This window comes from Lissotriton vulgaris, chromosome 8 (assembly GCF_964263255.1).
Source record: "Lissotriton vulgaris chromosome 8, aLisVul1.2, whole genome shotgun sequence".
NCBI lineage: Eukaryota > Metazoa > Chordata > Amphibia > Caudata > Salamandridae > Lissotriton > Lissotriton vulgaris.
This window is the reverse complement of record NC_141696.1, coordinates 42,044,180-42,064,253: the sequence shown is the minus strand read 5'-3', so window position 1 is coordinate 42,064,253 and position 20,074 is coordinate 42,044,180.

The window sequence follows — 20,074 nt, the reverse complement described above, 5'->3', positions numbered from 1 at the left end:
TGTGTATTTTAATCCTCACTCACCCCCCAGTCACCTGGCTCCGTTCACGGGCAAATTTTCACTTGATACTTGCAAGCGTTGGACGCTGTTCCAGCGCCACGATCGAGATTGAGGCCACGCCCCCTTCGGAGGCCACGCCCACCGCCTTTACTATAAGTGCGACGCTGAATGTAAGCGTCTGCACTTGACAACGCGCTACTCCTGAGGCGGAAAGCCGGGAGAGTGATTTACTTTTAAAACTGTGATTAACTGTTTGTGTATTTTAATCCTCACTCACCCCCCAGTCACCTGGCTCCGTTCACGGGCCATTTTCACTTGATACTTGCAAGCGTTGGACGCTGTTCCAGCGCCACGATCGAGATTGAGGCCACGCCCCCTTCGGAGGCCACGCCCACCACCTTTACTATAAGTGTGACGCTGAATGCAAGCATCTGCACTTGACAACGCGCTACTCCTGAGGCGGAAAGCCGGGAGAGTGATTTACTTTTAAAACTGTGATTAACTGTTTGTGTATTTTAATCATCACTCACCCCCCAGTCACCTGGCTCCGTTCACGGGCCATTTTCACTTGATACTTGCAAGCGTTGGACTCTGTTCCAGCTCCACGATCGAGATTGAGGCCACGCCCCCTTCGGAGGCCACGCCCACCGCCTTTACTATAAGTGCGACGCTGAATGCAAGCGTCTGCACTTGACAACGCGCTACTCCTGAGGCGGAAAGCCGGGACAGTGATTTACTTTTAAAACTGTGATTAACTGTTTGTGTATTTTAATCCTCACTCACCCCCCAGTCACCTGGCTCTGTTCACGGGCCATTTTCACTTGATACTTGCAAGCGTTGGACGCTGTTCCAGCGCCACGGTAGAGATTGAGGCCACGCCCCCTTCGGAGGCCACGCCCACCGCCTCATCTCCTTTAAAATGTGCTTCCCCCGGAAGCGCAGCGGACGAGCGCAGCAGGCACGCCGTTTGCGCGCCGAAGGCGCACCTAAGGAAAGCCCGTCTGCGCCCGTCCGCGACCGACCTAGGCCAGAGGCCATTCATTCTGCCTCTCCTAAGCAATACTCCCGTTTGCAACTCACCAATCTTCAAGACAAGTGGTCACTACCTGCTGCCACTATAGCTCGAATCTCCAATCTTGGACTACTAACTTCTCATAATCAAGTCCACACCAACACCATGTCCACGCCTCCAACTAACTGCTCTTTAATCCTGCCTCCAGCTGACCTTTCCCCCACAGCAATAACTGCTATGCATCTCAATACTAGATCGGCAGTCAAACATCAGCTCGACCTTTTCACTTTACTCGATTCTCACAAACCCGACCTGTTATTTCTCACCGAGACTTGGTTCTCGGACAGCTCTCTCCCCTCCTTGCTGGCAATACTCCCCCCATCCTACTACGCCATTCGAGCCGACCACTCCTCCGGCAGGATTGGCGGAGGGGTCGCCCCGATCGTCCGTAAAGAACTCACATTTCACCCTCTAGTCTCCCCTTCCATGGGAACATCAGATTGTTTAGTTGTTCGCTCACCTTGCCTTACTCCCCCACTCACCTGCGTCCTTGTTTACCGACCCCCGTCCTCCCCTCAAACGTTTCTCCCCAGCTTCCAAGACCTAATGGCGACTCTGGTTGTTAACCATTCTTCCATCATAGTCCTGGGAGACTTTAATTTCTGGCCCTCTGACCCTGCGGAATGTGCTACATCCAAAGAGTTTTCAGACTCCCTTCAGTCGCTCAACTTTACATCAGTTGTCAATGCTCCCACGCACAGGCTGGGACACATCCTTGACCAAATCTGGCACCGTGATTGCCCGGTTACCTCTCTCTCCATTTCCCCTTGTCTATGGTCAGATCACTCTCTGATCACCTTCTCTCTATCCCCCCTCTCATTACCTAAGCCCACTCTTGCGAGAAATGTCTGGGCACGATCATGGAACCGCGTGGATGTCGAGGCTCTATCTACCTCCCTCTCCTCTTCCAGCCCCGACCTTACCGGGCTGCCCTCTTCTGGACAAGCAGAAGCTATCAGCAATTGGCTGCGGGCTGGCTGCGACACCATCGCTCCTTTAAGGCGCATCTCGTCCAAACGCCCCAAAGATGCTAATCGTTGGTTCTCGGACGATTTAAAGACCCAAAAACTCATTCTCCGCCAAGCGGAACGACAGTGGAGACGGAACTATTGCCCTGTTGCCAAAATCCGTTATACTGATCTTCTTGCACAATACAAGAAATCCATACTGGACACCCAAAAAACCTACTTTTCATCCAAAATCCAGTTCGCGGAGAACCGGCCAAGAGAAATTTTCTCCATCGTCCAAGACCTTGCTTACTCCGACAGAGCCTCACTCAAACCTTCCCCCTCACAACCACTATGCGATTCCCTCATCCACTTCTTCCTAGACAAAATCAGTAAAATTAAAGCTAAAATCCCCCTCCCTTCCCCGGCTTATACTGACCCCTGCTGCCCACCAGCTACAGCACATCTTGATTCAATTCCTCCCCTCTCGACCGATTCACTCTCCTCCATCCTCCCGCTGGTTAAATCTGGCTCCCCGTTGGATGCCTGCCCTGCTTAAATTTTGAAGCAGATCTACACTCACTGCCCCTCACCGCCCCTAGCGCTTCTTAACAGCTCGCTGGCCCAGGGCATTGTTACCCCAGCACTTAAGTAGGCAGTGATCGTTCCGATCTTAAAAAAACCTGGGGCGGATCCTTCGGATCCAGCCAACTACCGCCCCATCTCCCTTCTGCCTTTTTTGGCAAAGGTATTGGAACGTCATGTAGTAAAAACCCTGAGTGAGTTTGTGGAAAGACATGGTGTTTTGGCCCCGAGACAGGCCGGTTTCCGCCCAGCTCATTCAACTGAGTCTGTAATAATATCTGTACTGGATAGCCTACGACAAGGAATGGACACTAATCAACCTCAGGCCCTGATCCTCTTGGATCTTTCCGCCGCATTCGACACGGTGGACCATACCATCTTACTTTCACGTGTCGAGGCGGCGGGAATCGGAGGGACAGCCTTGCTATGGCTATCCTCCTTCTTGAGCGGTCGGACTCAGGCGGTTCGCCTGGGTGAGTACTCAGCTGAATTTCGACCCATCCAGTGCGGGGTCCCCCAAGGATTCTCTTTGTCCCCCCTCTTATTTAACCTTTACATCGCCCCCCTCATTTTTGCTTTACAGCAACTGGAGGTCTCTGTGTACAACTACGCAGACGATCTCCAGCTTATTTTTTCCCTCTCCTCTTCCCCCGAGTCAATGTCTAATGTTCAGTCCATCATGACTTTCATCCAGGACTGGATGACCTTCAACCACCTGAAATTCAATCGCGATAAAACGGAGTTGGTGTTGACAGATGGTTGCTCTAGTCCCTGGTCCTCTTCTTTTTGGCCCCCTTCTTTAGGCTCCCCACCCACTCCTGTACCTTCCGTTAAAACTCTTGGGTTCAAAATTAACAATCAACTCTCCCTACACTCTCAAGTCTCTGCCGTGGTATCCTCAGCCTCCTCTCCCTCAGGACAATACGCAGAGTTTCACGATTCTTCTCCTCCGATGCGCTCAAGCTAATACTCCTGGCCATGGTAACATCTCGCCTAGATTGCGGCAATGCCCTCTATCATGGCATGCCCGACTATCTCATGAGGCGTCTTCAACTGGTTCAAAACCAAGCCGCACGGCTGGTTTTTAACTTACCAAAATCACACCATGTAACTCCTCTCCTTTTCTCCCTGCATTGGCTCCCTGTCTGGCAGCGTGCCTTATTCAAGCTTGGCTGCACCATCTTTAAAGCCCGGACAGGCTCTGCCCCTTCCTTCATTAATTCAGCCATTCAAAACTATATTCCCTCGAGAGATCTCCGATCTTCTTCCCACCACCTCCTCGTTGTCCCTCGTTTCAAACGAAAGAAGTGGGGGGGCTCCAAGTTTTCAACCACTGGCCCAGCTTTTTGGAATTCCCTCCCAACTTCCCTGAGAACTTGCACCCAGTACCCTCTGTTCCGTAAAGGCCTCAAGACCTTCCTCTTCACCCAAGCCTTCCCATCTTGAATGGTCACATCCCCCACCCTTCCTGCCCCCTGAGTAGCAGTAGCCAGTTAGCGCCAAGAAACCGGTAGGTGTACGAGCGCTCTACAAATCCTTTTAAACTCAAACTAAACTCAAACACTGCTGCAGGAGTCAGCGCCTAATGGCGTGGGCGCTGCTGCTGGAGTCAGCATCTCAGGCCCGGGCGCTGCTGCAGGGGTCAGCGCCTCCGGCCCGGACGCTGCTGTAGGAGTCAGCGCCTCAGGCCCTGGCGCTGCTGCAGGAGTCAGTGCCTCGGGCTCGGGTGCTGCTGCAGGAGTCAGCGCCTCATGCCTGGGCTCTGCTGCAGGACTCAGCGCCTCAGGCCGGGGTGCTGCTGCAGGAGTCAGTGCCTCAGGCCCGGGCACTGCTGCAGGAGTCAGTGCCTCAGGCCCTGGCGCTGCTGCAGGAGTCAGTGCCTCAGGCCGGGTGCTGCTGGAGTCAGCGCCTCAGGCCTGGGCGCTGCTGCTGGAGTCAGCACCTCAGGCCCGGGCGCTGCTGCAGGAGTCAGCGCCTCCGGCCCGGGCGCTGCTGTAGGAGTCAGCGCCTCGGGCCCTGGCGCTGCTGCAGGAGTCAGTGCCTCGGGCTCGGGTGCTGCTGCAGGAGTCAGTGCCTCGGGCTCGGGTGCTGCTGCAGGAGTCAGCGCCTCAGGCCCGGGTGCTGCTCCAGGAGTCAGTGCCTCAGGCCCTGGCGCTGCTGCAGGAGTCAGTGCCTCAGGCCGGGTGCTGCTGCAGGAGTCAGCGCCTCAGGCCCGGGCGCTGCTGCAGGAGTCAGCGCCTCAGGCCCTGGCGCTGCTGCAGGAGTCAGTACCTCAGGCCCGGGCGCTGCTGCAGGAGTCAGCACCTCAGGCCCGGGCGCTGCTGCTGGAGTCAGCACCTCAGGCCCGGGCGCTGCTGCAGGAGTCAGCGCCTCAGGCCCTGGCACTGCTGCAGGAGTCAGTGCCTCGGGCTCGGGCGCTGGTGCAGGAGTCAGCGCCTCAGGCCCTGGCGCTGCTGCTGACCCAGCATGTCCTGCTCCCGACTCTCATGTTGTTTGGCGGCCTAACCCCGGGTGAGCGACATCACATGGTAGGGAAAAGCTCCAACGCTTCCCCACTGCCTGTCTCCTGCCAGTTGGCCTATCATGCTTGCTGCTGACATCACGGCCTCCACTGCCCAAGGGAACCATTTGCTGTGGCGATTCCATTCTCTGCACAAGTGGCCACGTGGCACACTTGGGTGAACACTTAAAACATTTAATTTGCTGTTCTGGCAATTGAGGAAGACAGAAAGAGTCCACGGTTCCTCCACCTAGCTGGGGAGGGGATTTACAAACTGTTCAGAAATGTAACATAAGCAGGGCTGCTATTTTCAAAAGCCACCCTCAATGCAACTTTTGAACCCCTCACCCATCCTGATATTCAAAGATTCCCATCGTGCCACACCCACCAAGGTCTGGAGGATCTGAGGACATATTTTATGCATGACTCCAAGAACTGGCAAGCACCTGCAATCTCCATGATGAGCAGGATGGAATTAGAGCACAATTTATCCTAGGCTGAACCTCCACCAAGCTCTGGAAGCAAATTTTGCAAGACCCCCAGAAAGTCCTTGAAGACATTCTCACGTCAAGGTACTCCAAAGACCTGTGAAAGTCATCAGCATCCCATATGGACCAGCATTACAATGACCGGACACACAACAGCTGGTTAAACCTGTTATCCCAAAGGGACCTGTAGGTGAGGTAAGACAGGAAAATAACTCACCCAACCAACAAGGCCTCGTGGTGTGATGGACCCTTCCCACACACTAGAGTCCTGCATGGGGTAAAAGGTGCTTGGGTTGCGGAAAGCGAAACCATTTCTTTGTGTTGGTCATCTCTAACTTCGCAGACCCTCCAATTGAAAGGCATACAAACTTTAAACCACCCAGCAGAAGGCAGTGATGTGCATGATGACAAGCAAGAAGGCACCATCAATGTCGTTCAAGCAGTTGAGCCAGGTGGCCCCAGAGCCAGGGCTACCTTTAAGTGCAGAATCCAAGTGACAAGACAGATGAATGCAGCCCTTATCGGCACAGGGGTATCAATCATCATTAAGGTGCACACCCTATATGAGACTCTGGCAGTCAAACCTGTGGTCCAGTCCACCTGAGACACTGTTAGACAATTTTTCAAAACTGTTCATGGCATAAGATGCCTTAAAGGGAAAATAGTCCATATCTACCAATCCACCCAGCCAGTCACTCTAAACCACAGAACAGCTGCCTTCTACCTCTAGCAAAAACGGTGGACAACCTCTGGAATCTGGAGGTAGCAGACATAATTGAGGAAGTCAAAGGACCCACCCCATGGGTATCCCCAATCGTGGTAACCCAGAGACTAAAAGAAGCGGGCAAAGTACACATCTGCATAGACACACACATTCCAAATGTAGTCATATAGAGAGAAAGACACCTGACCCCGACAGCCAATAATATTGTCAGTTAAGTAACAGGATTGGGCTGGTTCTCGAAGATGAACCTGAGGTTAGAATACCATCAAATACAAAAGGCACCAGAATCATTCCATTTCATTACCTTCTCAACCAACCCGGGACTAAGGTGCTACAAATGCCTCACCGCTAGTGACACTGAGATACTCCAAGATATCATAAGAGGGGCGCTGGTTGTCCTTTCAGGAGTACTAAACATCAACGCAGATGTCCTGGTACATGCCCTGACATGCTCTGTTTAGTTGCCAACCTCCTAGACAGTGAATTGATGCTCATAAACAGCGTGTTGTGAAATATCTCGACTGGCGTATGAAAATTCACCCTTGGTTATGTTGGGTAAGACAGTGTGGAGAGTGTGCAACAGAAAGCGATTACCCAGTTGACAAAATGTTGGTAAAGGCGCATTAAGAGTAGCGCGTGTTAGGTTAGGGTGTTGATACGTTACGGTCCGGATGACCAATCTCTAAGGGTAAAACCGGCTACAAGGACTTAACATCTTGCCCATCTGGTGATGGTCTCGTATGGGAGCCCACTGGCTTTTTACTTTTAGTGCTGCAAGCCCTGGGGACCCCTTTACCACCCATTCCCTGGTTACCGCTTCTACCACTTACTAGTGATTGGCATTGCCAATTTACATTTAACAGTTTTTGGGAGAGAGCAGGGGCATTGGGACCAGGGCAGCAGGTTTCAGAGCGCATCCAGAGTCATAACCGTCAGCATTGAAGCAAACAGAGGCTAGTTGGGTGGGGGGGGGGGGAGGGTTAACCACACAAAAAGAGCACTTTTCTACTTTTCCTCATCTTGAAAAACAGAACCTGCAGTCCCGCCCCCACCTCTGCCATTCGCGTGATGCCTTTGCTCAGGAAGACACATCTGCATCTTCTTGTTAAACAAAAGTCTTCATGGGGTTTCCCCAAGTTGCCTGGTCTCTTCCTCCTCATTGCAGTGCCTGGGTCTCCTGTTTCCAGCTACAGGAGTGCAGGCAATACACTGCCACTGCCACTGCTTGGGCAGCTACTCTCACCCCATCCTGTGCCATGCTAAACAAGGGCCTTCAAATGGATTCTACTTCGCTTTGGTAATTAATACAGTGACGCAACCTTTAAGGGTAAACATCATAAGACATCCGCTCCAGGATTCGCAGAATACCCTTTTCATTCTTTGCATGTTTTACCATGTGTACTCTCTTCATTTATCACAAGGCTGCTGCTTCTCTTAAAAACAGCCTAAAGCTATCCTTATTTATGTGTCAAGCCATTCCTTTGCACTCCTAACCCACGAGCTGTCACCTGCTGCAGCAGAGGTCTAGGTCTAGCGGTAGCCCATCAGCGGCCACTCTGTTCACTGATTCTAGGGCCTACCAAAGCACCTAGCATGCACATAATGACGTTTCCTGCTTCACTTTTGCATTCTCACAGGGCATGCTTACTTGAAAGTCTACTCTTTTTCCTAAAACTCAGCAAGAAAATGTTGACATTAAATTAAAACATCCGATTGTCACCTTTCCTTTTTACTTTCAATGACCTTCTCTTTGCTTTTCCGCCTATGTGTGTCACCTCTCTCCGAGAACAGCCTTCTCTACGTCATGTGCATGTTCGCCTTCCTCATAATTAGGGCTCTCTGTTTTCCATTTTTACAGAAAAATGCAGACAGAAAACATTTATTGTTATGTCTGTATTTATTTTTAAATGTGATAAAAACAGAAATTGGGTTGTTTTCTGAAAATTCTAAATTCTGTTTGCCATGAATGCCAGGCCAATAGCTGTTTTGGTTGATAGGAAAGGGGGTTAAAAAAGAAAGGGATATTAGTAAAGAGGCTTTAACATCAGTAGATACACACAAGACTGATCCCGAAATGTGCATGCTTTCATATAAGTGCATTGATTTAACTTGAGCGGGTGTTCACAGCACTGAAACCTGCCATGCACTGAAGCATGACTGCATATTTACCGGTTAAATAAATATGGAAATATACTCATTTCAGCTTCACATTTTCACAAAGATCAAAATAAATATGGATAAATACAGACGGAAATGTCCCAAAAATAAGTACCATAAAACCGGGAGCCTTAATCATAATTATTCTATTCCTTCAAATTCCCAGCATCTCCTCTCAAAGGCCACGGCCTGTCCTGCACTCAGCCACATCTAATCTCTTCCAGCTCATCTACTAATCCCACCAATAACCTACAAGAACTCGTACACCATCCACTAATGGTCACATCTGATTCCTGATAATGTAATCTACCACAAAGACGGTGGTGTAAATGCAAGGACGGGTCTGATGGGAAGCCCAAGACTAATCCCAATAACCAACAGTACCAATATACACCGTATTAACCCGTAACCTTAGGTTCAGGAGCCCCGTGCTTCCTGGTGTAAAGCACTACAATGCCTCAACAGAGATAGTAAGTGCTATGAATCCCCATAGAGTTAACAAAGGCATAGGTTTCCATTCATGTACCTGGCCCGCGCCTGACTGATGGTCACATTGAACGGTAACGAGTGCAGGGGCATAGCTTGCATTGGTGCAGCTGGTAAAGACTCAGGGGCCCACAGGCCTGAGGGGCCCTTGAAACCTGATTAATGCTGTTTTTCAGAGTTCAAAAAGCAGCCATGGGTCCATTTCCTTCTTTGCACTAGGGTCCATGACACCCTTGGTACACAAATGAATAAGCGTGGTGCTTACACGTCGCAACATGCTTTGTCTGTAGTGGACCAAGTCATTAGCATAATGTGTGAACTTTTCTGATTAAATTAAATATTCCATGATCTCTAAGCTTTCGTGATTGCAAAATCAATCTGATTCCGAGCTTGCAAAGTTGGGAAGTGATCAAACACATCTCCATATGTTTGCAGGTTCCGTAGACTCCAGTATTAATGGAACTTTTAGCACTTACTGTCTAGGGGCCAGATGTAGGAAGCCCTTTACTGATCAAAAACGGCCGAAAATACCGATTTTAGGCCTTTTCCGACAGGTAAAGGGCTATGGAGATGTAGGGGCAAAAAAAAACGTAAATTTTCAGTAATTTTACCGAATCGGTAAAATTACAGAATCGGTAAATTTACTGATTCTGTACATTTTACCGATTCGGTAAATTTACCATTTGGTAAAAATACCGAAAATGTATTTTGTGATGTAGGTAGCACTTCTAACAGTGCTACAGGGCCTTTAGAATTTGGTATTTACTATGCAATACTATTGCATGGTAAATTACGAATTCTCGTGTACATGCACATCTGTGCATGTACACCTGTGCCATGTGGCACACAGACATGCACTAAGGGCATGTATGTGTGCCACATGGCGCAAAAGCCAGTTACAGGGGTGCAACAGGGTGTCAAAGTGACACCCTGTCCCCCTTAGCAATTCAGTATTTTTACCGATTCGGTAAATACCGAATCGGTATTTGCTATTGAATCCTATGGGCTTCAAGGCCCATAGGAACTGCCATGAAAACAATGGCAGCCAGGAATCTTGTAATTTGCTTGGCGGCACTGCAGTGGTCCCACCCAGTATATTTATGCCTCTTCTCTGCCGCACCACCACCAACGAACATCCCAGTTGCAATAGAGCGGTCAGGAGACTGCCACCACCCCACCACTCGAGTCTGGCGCTCCGTGGTCTGCCCGGCTCGTAATCATGCCTTTAGTGTCTAACATTTATAAACCTCTTGATTAAACCTTGGACTGCTCTATCATTTTTTAGTCAAGTTCTAACGGAGTGTTCCTGGAAATTCAATTATGGCTATAATATCATACTGGGCCCAGGACAGCAGTGGTAAATCAATTAACCAATCAATCAATCAATCAGGTGTTTGTTAAGCACGACTACTCACAAATAAGGGTCTCAAGGCACTGAGGGAGCGAGAGTGAAGGCTCCAGGCCATCAAGGAGGGGGTCTGTGAAAGAGTCAGATTGTAAGGTTTCTTGCGAAGATGGGGAGCGATGTTGACTGTCTGGGGTGGAGCAGAGGGGCGTTCTAGGCTCTGGCCACAAGGAAGGAAAAGGAGCATCCTGATCTGGTCTTTCTGGTGTGGAGGACCACAGCGTAAGAAAGCTGGGCTGATCGTAGGGTCCTTTGGGCGTGTGGAATTTGAGTCAGCTGTTCAGGTATGCTGTTCTGGTTTTGTGGAGGGCCTTGTGTGCGTGGGTGAGCATCTTCAAGGTGACACTAGCCTTGATAGGGAGCCAGCGGAGTGTGCACAGGTGCTGGGAGATGTGGTAATGTCTTGAGGACCAGTCTTGCGGCGGCGTTCTGGATGTTCTGTAGATTGCGGGTGAGGTTTTTGTTTATTCCGGCGTAGAGTGCGTTGCCGTAGTCAAGTCTGCTGGGAACCAGGGCGTGAGTGAAGGTCTTCCATGTGTTCGAGGGGGATTCATTTGAAGGTCTTATGTAGGAGGTGGAGGGTGTGGCAGCAGGAGTACGAGACAGAGTTGATCTGGCGGTCTATTTTGAGCTCGGAGTCCAAGATGATTCCCAAGTTGGGTGCGTGGTCTGTGGGGGTGGGCAGGCTTCCGAGGGCGGGGGGCCACCAGGTGTCATTCCAGGCATCGGGGATTTGGCCCTTGATGAGTACTTCTGTTTAGTTAGTGTTTAGTTGTAGGAAGCTGTTTTTCTTCCATTTGGTGAGGGCTTCCATGCCTTCTCTAAAGTTGTGTCTGGCGGTGTTGGGTTTGTTGGATAGGGAGAAAATGAGTTGAGTGTCATCTGCATATGACACAATGTTGAATCCGTAGGTTCTGATGATGGGGGCTAGCGGAGCCATGTAGACGTTGAAGAGCGTAGGGCTGAGGGAGGAACCATGGGAGACTCTGCAGGTGGTTGTGGTAGTTTCCGATAGGAAAGGGGGGGGAGTCTGACCCGCTGCATTTTGCCAAAGAAAAAGGAGTGAATCCAATTGTGGGCCTTGTCCTGGATCCCTGCTTCATAGAGTCTGCGTATTAGGGTGCAGTGAGAGACTGTGTTGAACGCTGCTTAGAGGTAAAGAAGGATTAGGGCTACTGTTTCTCCTTTGTCCAGTAGGGTGCAGATGTCATCTGTTGCGGAGAGGAGGGCGGTTTTCATACTGTGTTTTTTTCTGAAGCTGGATTGGGAGGAGTTGGGGATGTTGTGCTCTTCGATGAAGGTGAGGAGTTAGCTGTTGATGGCTTTCTCAATGACTTCGCTGGGAAAGGGAGCAGGGAGATGGGTCTGTAGTTTTTTAAGTCAGTGGGGTCCGCTGAGGGTTTCTTCAGGAGGGGGTTGATCTAGGCGTGTTTCCAGTCTTCGGAGTATGAGGCGCACGCCAGGGAGTGGCTGATTGTGTGGCAGAGCATGGGTGCGATGGTGTTGGTGGCTCTGTTGAGGATGTGGTGGGGGCAGGGGTCCGTGGGGTCCGAAGTGGATTGACTTCATAATCTTCAGTGTGTCTTCGATGGTGAGGGCTGTCCAGTTGTCAATTTCTAGGTTCAGGGTGTCAGGGTGGTTGGTGAGGGTTCAGTGTGTTGGTTGTCGTCGATGCTCTTGATTTTGTGGTGGAAAAAGGTGCTGAATTTATCGCAGAGGTCTTGCGAGGGAGGGATGTCAGTAGATTTGCAGGTGGGTTGGGCGAACTCCTTGATGATGCTGAACAGTTCTTTGCTGTTGTGTGCATGTGTGGAGATTCTGTCTTCAATCGTTTTTTCCTCCTTTTTTCTGATGAGTTGGCGGTAGGCGTTGGTGGCGGCTCTAAAGTTGTTGTGGGCTTCTGTGGATTTGGTGTTCGACCAGGCCTTTTTGAGGAGGCGGCAATTGTGTCTGGACTCTCGAAGTTCAGTGGTAAACCATCTGGCTTTCTTGGCGTGGGTGTTGTTGTTTTTTTTTTAGGGGGGATAAGGTGTTGGCGCTGTTGGAGATCCATCTGTGCAGGGTTTGGGCAGCAGTGTTGGGATCATCGTTTTCCGAGAAGGTTGGGGTGGAGTTGCTGAGTGAGGAGGTGAGCTGATCGTCGGTGATTCTGGTCCAATTTCTTTGTGGGAGCAGGTGCTGTTGTCTGTGGATGGTGGGGGTTCTGAAGGTGAAGTGGACGCATCGATGGTCGGTCCATGGGAGTTCGGTGGTGTGGCTGAAGGTGATGGAGTCTTGTTGTGAAGAGGGGGTCGAGGGTATGTCCTGCTGAGTGCGTGGGTTCGGTCATCACCTGGTGGAGTCCAATGTTGTGGAGGTTGTCCAGGAAGGATGTGTTGTTGGGGTCAAGTTGGTTGTCGAGGTGGAGGTTGAGGTCTCCCAGCAGGGTGTAGTTGGTTGATGCGATGGCTTGCGGGGAGACGATGTCCGTGATGGAGTTGGCGAAAGCCCTGTGGTGCTCGAGGGGTCGGTAGATCTGAAAGAAACACGTTAGTGTTAGATTCCTTACCTTAGAATATCCCCAGGCGTCAGTCTGGATCCGGAAACTTTTGCGTAGCAGTACCCCTGCGCGTCGGTAGGCGTCGTCTGCAGGCGTCCCCTGCGGCTCCGCGTCCGTCGTCGGCGTCGTGCGCCGTGATGACGTCGCTGGAGTATATAGACGCCGCCTCCGCGCGCTGACGTCAGTTCTTCTTTTTTCCGCGCCATTGGACGCAGATCTGAAGAGCAGTACTCCGGTCTTTTGACCAAGTTTTTCGATAGTTATTTCTCTCTTTGTGCCTGATAGGATGCCTGGGTTCAAGCACTGTGATGACTGTGAGCGCACGATGTCGGTCACAGACCATCACCGCCTCTGTCTCCGGTGTCTGGGCCCCGACCACGACGTGGACTCCTGCGTCGACTGCCGGGCCCTCACCAACAAGGCTAGGCGGGAGCGGTCCCGCAAGCTACTGGAGTTCCGGGTGTCGGCCCCACGTCGGGACCGGGAGCGGTCCCGGTCCGGCCGGAGGTCGAGAGAGCGTTCGAAGGAGCGGTCGCGGAGCCGCGCCGAGCGTTCCGGAAGTCGACACCACTCGTCAGGCTCATCAGGTAGGAAGCACAAGAAGTCGGGGCGTCGTCATCGTACCCCCGACTCCCCCCGACGCTCGCGCGATGCGGCCGGGGGCTCGGGTGACCCCAACCCCGCGGCTCCGCGAGAGTCGCCGGCGCGGCCTGCCTCATACCCTCCGGTCCCTGGGCACGGCGCGACGCCTGAGGAGATCGAGGCGTTCCTCATGGCCATGAGGGCGCTCGGTTCTCCGACGGGGCCTACGGTGCCTTCGGGCCCAGTGCTACCGTCTGGGGCCCTGGCGGCTGGCCTTCCGGCCTCTCCGGCGCCGTTACCATCGGGGTTATCCCCGGCGCCGTCCCCGCGCGGCGCCGGTTCTCCGGTGCCGGCTCCGGCCGGCAGCGGGGTTCCGACGCCGGCTCCGGGCGGCGCCGTCCCCTTACCTTCACCGACGCCGGACGCGGAGCCGGACGGGCGTCGCTCGACGCCGGTTCCGGCGCCGATGGGGCCCTTGAACCCCGAGGAGCCGGTCTACATCGTTGACTCCGAATACGGAGAAGATGAAGAGTTCGGTGAAGGTTGGGAGGGGTCCGAGGACCCTCTGTCACGCGAGTGCCAGTATGACCCGGACTGGACAGGTGACTTGGGGGATGCCAGTGGTCTGGACGACTCTCCTAACCCTGGTTTGATCTCTCCTCCTTCCGTGGCATCGGTGGAGGGAGCTGCTTATTCTGTGGTGCTGATGAGGGCTGCCAAGGCCTTACACCTTGAGCTCCCCGTCACGGCCGTGAGGCCTAACATCCTCACCGAGGTCTTCAAACCGCAGTCATGCCCACAGGAGCCACTGCTGCCGTTTAATGAAGCCTTGTCAGACGTTCTGTTGGGCACGTGGTCCAGTCCCGCTTCAGGTCCGCCTGTTGATCGGAACGTGGCCAGGCGCCACCGTCCTTGTCCGGACGACCCCAAGTTCCTGTCTACCCACCCCACTCCTGAGAGTCTGGTGATCCAGGCCTCGACCTCCCAGTCCGCATTCCCGTCGGCCCCGCCCGACCGGGAATCCAAGAGGTATGACCAATTTGGCAAGAAGGTCTTCTCGTCCATTAGTTTGGGCCTGCGGTCTTGCAACACCGCTTGCCTCTTGGGCCGCTACACCCACTCTGTGTGGGATACGGTCGCGGAACTGCTGCCAGAATGCCCCATGGAGGTGCGGGCAAAACTCGGTCAGGCTGTGGCTGAGGGCCGAGATGCAGCGAAATATTCGATACGGTGTGGTCTTGATACGACCGACTCGCTGGGCAGAGCTATGTCAACGACGGTGGCGATTCGTCGCCACGCCTGGCTGAGATCCGCCAATTTTTCGGCAGATGTCCAGAATACCTTGATGGACATGCCGTTCGATGGCTGTCACCTCTTCGGTGACAAGGCGGACCACGCGCTGGAACGCTTCAAGGACTCCAGGGTCACGGCCAAGTCCTTGGGTCTCTCGAACCAGCGTCAGCAAACGGGTTCGTTTCGTCCCTTTCGTGGCCAAGGAAGGGGCGCCCCCACACGTGCTGCCAGCCACGCGCCGCAACAATCCTTTCAACGCTGTGGCGGCCGTGGAAACCGCTGTGGTGGCGGTCGGGGACAACGGCGGGGTCAGACCACACCTTCCCCCGCAGCATCTACCCCAAAATCCTCCTAGTCCGTGCTTTCGGCCCCATGTGACGCCAGTGGGTGGCAGGGTTCGCCATCACCACGCTCACTGGCGCACGATCACTTTGGACAGGTGGGTGCTGCAAATCGTCCGAAGGGGCTACTCCCTCCCCTTCGAGACCTCTCCTCCAGCCATGCCACCGCAGAACCACCGTGTGTCGGGGGACCACTTGACACTTCTGCAGGAGGAAGTTACGGCCCTCTTGGCCAAGGGGGCCATCGAGCGCGTTCCTGGGCCAGAAGTAGGGCGTGGTTGTTATTCCCACTACTTTCTGGTGCCCAAGAAGGACAAGGGGGGCCTACGTCCTATCTTGGATCTAAGGAATGTCAACGGCTTCCTCCGGAAGGAGAAGTTCAAGATGTTGACGTTAGCTCAGGTCTTGGCTGCTCTAGACCCACAAGACTGGATGGTAGCGTTGGACTTGCAGGACGCCTATTTTCACATCCCCGTCCTGCCGGCCCACCGGCGTTACCTGCGGTTCACGGTAGGCCAGGAGCATTTTCAGTTTATCGTGCTTCCCTTCGGCCTTACCAGCGCCCCACGGGTGTTCACAAAGGTGATGGCGGTGGTCGCAGCCCATCTGCGCAGGTTGGGGGTTTCAGTCTTCCCCTACCTAGACGACTGGTTGTTGAAGGCGGGCTCGCCCCAGACAGTCGTCCACCACCTTCAGATGACGGCAGACCTCTTGCACGACCTGGGGTTCTCCATCAATGTGCCGAAATCACACCTGTGTCCCTCTCAAAAGCTCCTTTTCATCGGAGCGGTTCTGTACTCGGCGCAGTTCCGGGTTTATCCTCCGGAACGGCGGGTTCGGGATATTCAGGCTTTGATTCCCATCTTTCAGCCGCTATCCCGGGTTTCGGTCAGGTTGACGCTGCGGCTGCTGGGACTGATGGCTTCCTGCATCCTTCTGGTGCATCACGCCCGGTGGCGGATGCAGTGGGACCTGAAGTTTCAGTGGGCCCAGCATCAGGGCAACTTGTCCGACCACGTCTTGATCTCGGAGGGCACTGCGAGACAACTGCAGTGGTGGCTTACGGACCGCGATTGGGTCAAGGGCAAGTCCCTCTCCCTTCCCCAACCGGAGCACGTTGTCGTGACGGACGCGTCCCTCCAGGGCTGGGGTGGCCACTTGGGAGAGGCGGAGATCAGAGGCATCTGGTCTCCGGCGGAGTCCCGGCTCCATATCAATCTGTTGGAGCTGCGGGCGATTCGTCTGGCACTGAAGGCATTCCTCCCCTTTGTCAACGGGAGTGTAGTGCAGGTGTTCACCGACAACACCACCGCCATGTGGTACTGCAACAAACAGGGCGGTGTGGGGTCGTGGACCCTTTGCCAGGAGGCTCTGCGCCTCTGGCAATGGCTGGAACGTCAGGGCGTGACTCTGACGGTTCAACACCTGGCAGGTTCTCTGAACGCCAGGGCGGACGAACTCAGCCGTCGGTGCTCGATGGATCACGAATGGCATCTGAACTCGGACGTGGCGCAAGGCATCTTTCTGCAATGGGGAGAGCCTTGGTTAGATCTATTCGCCACCGAAGAGAACGCGCAATGTCATCAGTTCTGCGCGTTGGAGTTTCCAAGACGGCACTCGCACGGCAACGCCTTTCGGCACGAGTGGAGTTGCGGTCTGTCATACGCCTTTCCGCCTATACCACTTCTGCCCAGAGTGCTGAAGAAGATCAGGCGCGACCGGGCCCAAGTTATCCTTGTGGCTCCGGACTGGGCTCGAAGATACTGGTATCCCGAGCTACTCAGCATGTCAGTCGGTCCCCCGATCCGCCTGCCCCTTCAGGAGGACCTTCTGTCGCAGCAGCAGGGGACGGTCCTCCACCCGAACCTGTCCAGTCTCCACCTCCATGCTTGGAGATTGAGCGGCGGCAGTTGAGGCCATTTGACTTGCCTCCTGAAGTCTGTGATGTTATTCTGGCAGCCAGGCGTCCCTCCACTAAGTCGGTATACGCCTGTCGGTGGAACAGATTTGTGGCATGGTGCACAGCAAAGGCTGTGGATCCTCTTTCTGCCCCTCTTTCGGAGGTTCTTCTGTTTCTTCTTTCTCTTGCCCAGCAGGGCTCTGCTCTGGGCACTATCAAGGGCTACCTTTCTGCCCTTTCAGTCTTTTTGAGGCTTCCTGATCAGCCTTCTTTGTTCAAATCCCCGATTGTAACTCGATTCTTGAAAGGCATCACTCACATGTTTCCACCTGTTCCGTTTGTGATGCCTCAGTGGGATTTGAACCTGGTTCTAACTTTTCTGATGTGTGCTCCCTTTGAGCCCCTTCATTCTTGCCCTCTCCATCTCCTGACTTTAAAGACGGCTTTCCTGGTTGCCATCACCTCTGCCAGGAGAGTGAGTGAGCTCCAGGCTCTTTCTGTCCAACCTCCTTTCCTGTCCATTCATCCTGACAAGGTGGTTCTGAGGACTAGACCTTCTTTCCTGCCCAAGGTTGTTTCGGCCTTTCACATCGGGCAGTCCATCACCCTCCCTTCCTTCTTCCCGCCTCCGCATCCTTCAAAGGATGAAGAGCGGCTCCATCGTCTGGACCCAAAACGTGCGCTTTCATTTTACATGGATCGCACACGCCAGTTCCGGGTGGATGACCAACTGTTTGTTGGCTACGTGGGTGCGAAGAAGGGACGGGCGGTCTGTAAACGGACCATCTCTCGATGGGTCGTTCTCTGCATCAAAGCGTGCTACTCTTTGGCTCGGAAGGAGCCTCCTGTTGGGCTGAGGGCACATTCCACTCGGGCCACGGCGGCTACCACTGCCCTGGGCCGGGTAGTCCCCTTGCAGGACATTTGCCAAGTGGCTACGTGGGCCTCGCTGCACACCTTTGCGAGGCACTACTGCCTGGACAGTCAAGTCCGGAGGGATGGCTTCTTTGGCCGTTCTGTCCTTCAGGACTTTCTGGTGTAGTATTGTATTGGTTCGCAGACCCACCACCGGGGTTGGTATTGCTGGGGTATGTATTCTAAGGTAAGGAATCTAACACTAACGTGTTTCTTTCAGATGAACAAGTTACTTACCTTCGGTAACGATATATCTGTAAGAAACATTAGTTAGTGTTAGATTCATTACCGAACCCACCCATCCTCCCCGTTCTGCGAACTGATACCTAGGGTTAAGGACATCCCTTTCAGGGCCCTAGTTTTTACATGGCACCAGTGTTGGTTCTCTCATGGCTCTGCGTCTCCTGGCGCGGAAAAGCTGTGTACAAAGAACTGACGTCAGCGCGCGGAGGCGGCGTCTATATACTCCAGCGACGTCATCACGGCGCACAACGCCGACGACGGACGCGGAGCCGCAGGGGACGCCTGCAGACGACGCCTACCGACGCGCAGGGGTACTGCTACGCAAAAGTTTCCGGATCCAGACTGACGCCTGGGGATATTCTAAGGTAAGGAATCTAACACTAACTAATGTTTCTTACAGATATATCGTTACCGAAGGTAAGTAACTTGTTCATTAGGGTTCCTCGGAGGGTGGTGGTAGGGCTGGTCAGTATCTTGAAGTGAAGTTGTTCCATCAGGTCTGTGGCCTCGTTGGGGAGTGGGCTCAGGCGGAGGGTGGATTTGTAGACAATGGCAATTCCTCCTACCGGGAGGTTGGGGCGGTCCTTTCTTGAGATCTTGTATCCTTGGGAATGTCGATGGGGATGTCCGGCCCCAAGGAGGTGTTGGTCCAGGTTTCGGTGAAAAACACTATGTCTGGGGTGGTGCTGCAGAAGAGGCCCCATATTTCGGTGACTTGTTTGTGGAGGAACGGACATTGAGGAGGGTGCATTGCAGGGTCTTCGGATCAATAGTGTTCTTGTGGGCGGGTTGTGCTGGGTCTGTGTTCTTGGTACGTATAAAAGGGGTCCCAGTACACAGTCTTTAAGACAAAGGAAAAAATGTAATAATCATACATATAAATACACACAGAAGAATGTATAAAGTAAACACACTGTTATTTAATCACAATGCGTAAAGGATGCCATATATCATTATCACATTTAGATATAGTAACATTAGTGCCCCAAGGTGTGAAAGAGTGGGATAAAGTGCATGTGAAGAAAAGATATGTGCAAAGTATCCTGAGTAAAAAAAGGGGGGAGGGAGGCAGGTCGTTAGCTTCAGGACGATTATTCCTTGTTGGCGTCACCAAAGAGCCAAATGTGAGAAGAACAAGCAATGTCTAATGAATATTTCCGACAAAACCATGCTCGTGGCGCATAAAATAAATGTCCTCAATTTTGGATAGCGCAGGCTGGTATGGGAGGAAGGAAGTTGTAGACGTTTCGATCCCAGAAGTGGTGCTAGGTATCAATGGACCTTGGAACAGGGTCTTCATCAGGACGGTAGTGGTAAGGGGAGGGGCATCCGGTGTCCTAAAACAATGAAAGGGGGTGAGTGTGAAATTTAATGAAAAACTAATGGCGAATTATAAAATAGGGGGTGCCGTAAGACATTTTACCGTGAGAATATCATCACTGGAATAGGGCCATCTGGCTCCAAAAACGGGGAGTAACGATCTGTAAAACGTTACAAATAGAGGGCATTGTTGGCATTATTTAAGGGGAGCAGACCAAGCTAGAATTTGAAGTTTTAACAAAAGTGCACTCACAATTGGTAGTGTCGATGCCAGATCATAGAAGTATTATTCAAGTAGATCAGAGGTGCCACATGGGTCAGTCACTCGTAGCTAAAAAACATATAAAAACAAGGAGGGAGAAAAATTATAGAAAGGTTGTGATGGAGGGCATCGCTACTTAGTGAGACCCTACGGGAAGTGCTGCAGTCATGAACACTCACTTGTATTAAAGGCTGTGGACACGGATTCATGGAAAGTATTGAGACATCAAAGGGTGCCGCTGCCGCCATCCAAAATGTCTAAAACAAAAGAGGCAAGAAGCAATAAATCGGCGGTTCGCATGGCGTGGAGCACTGT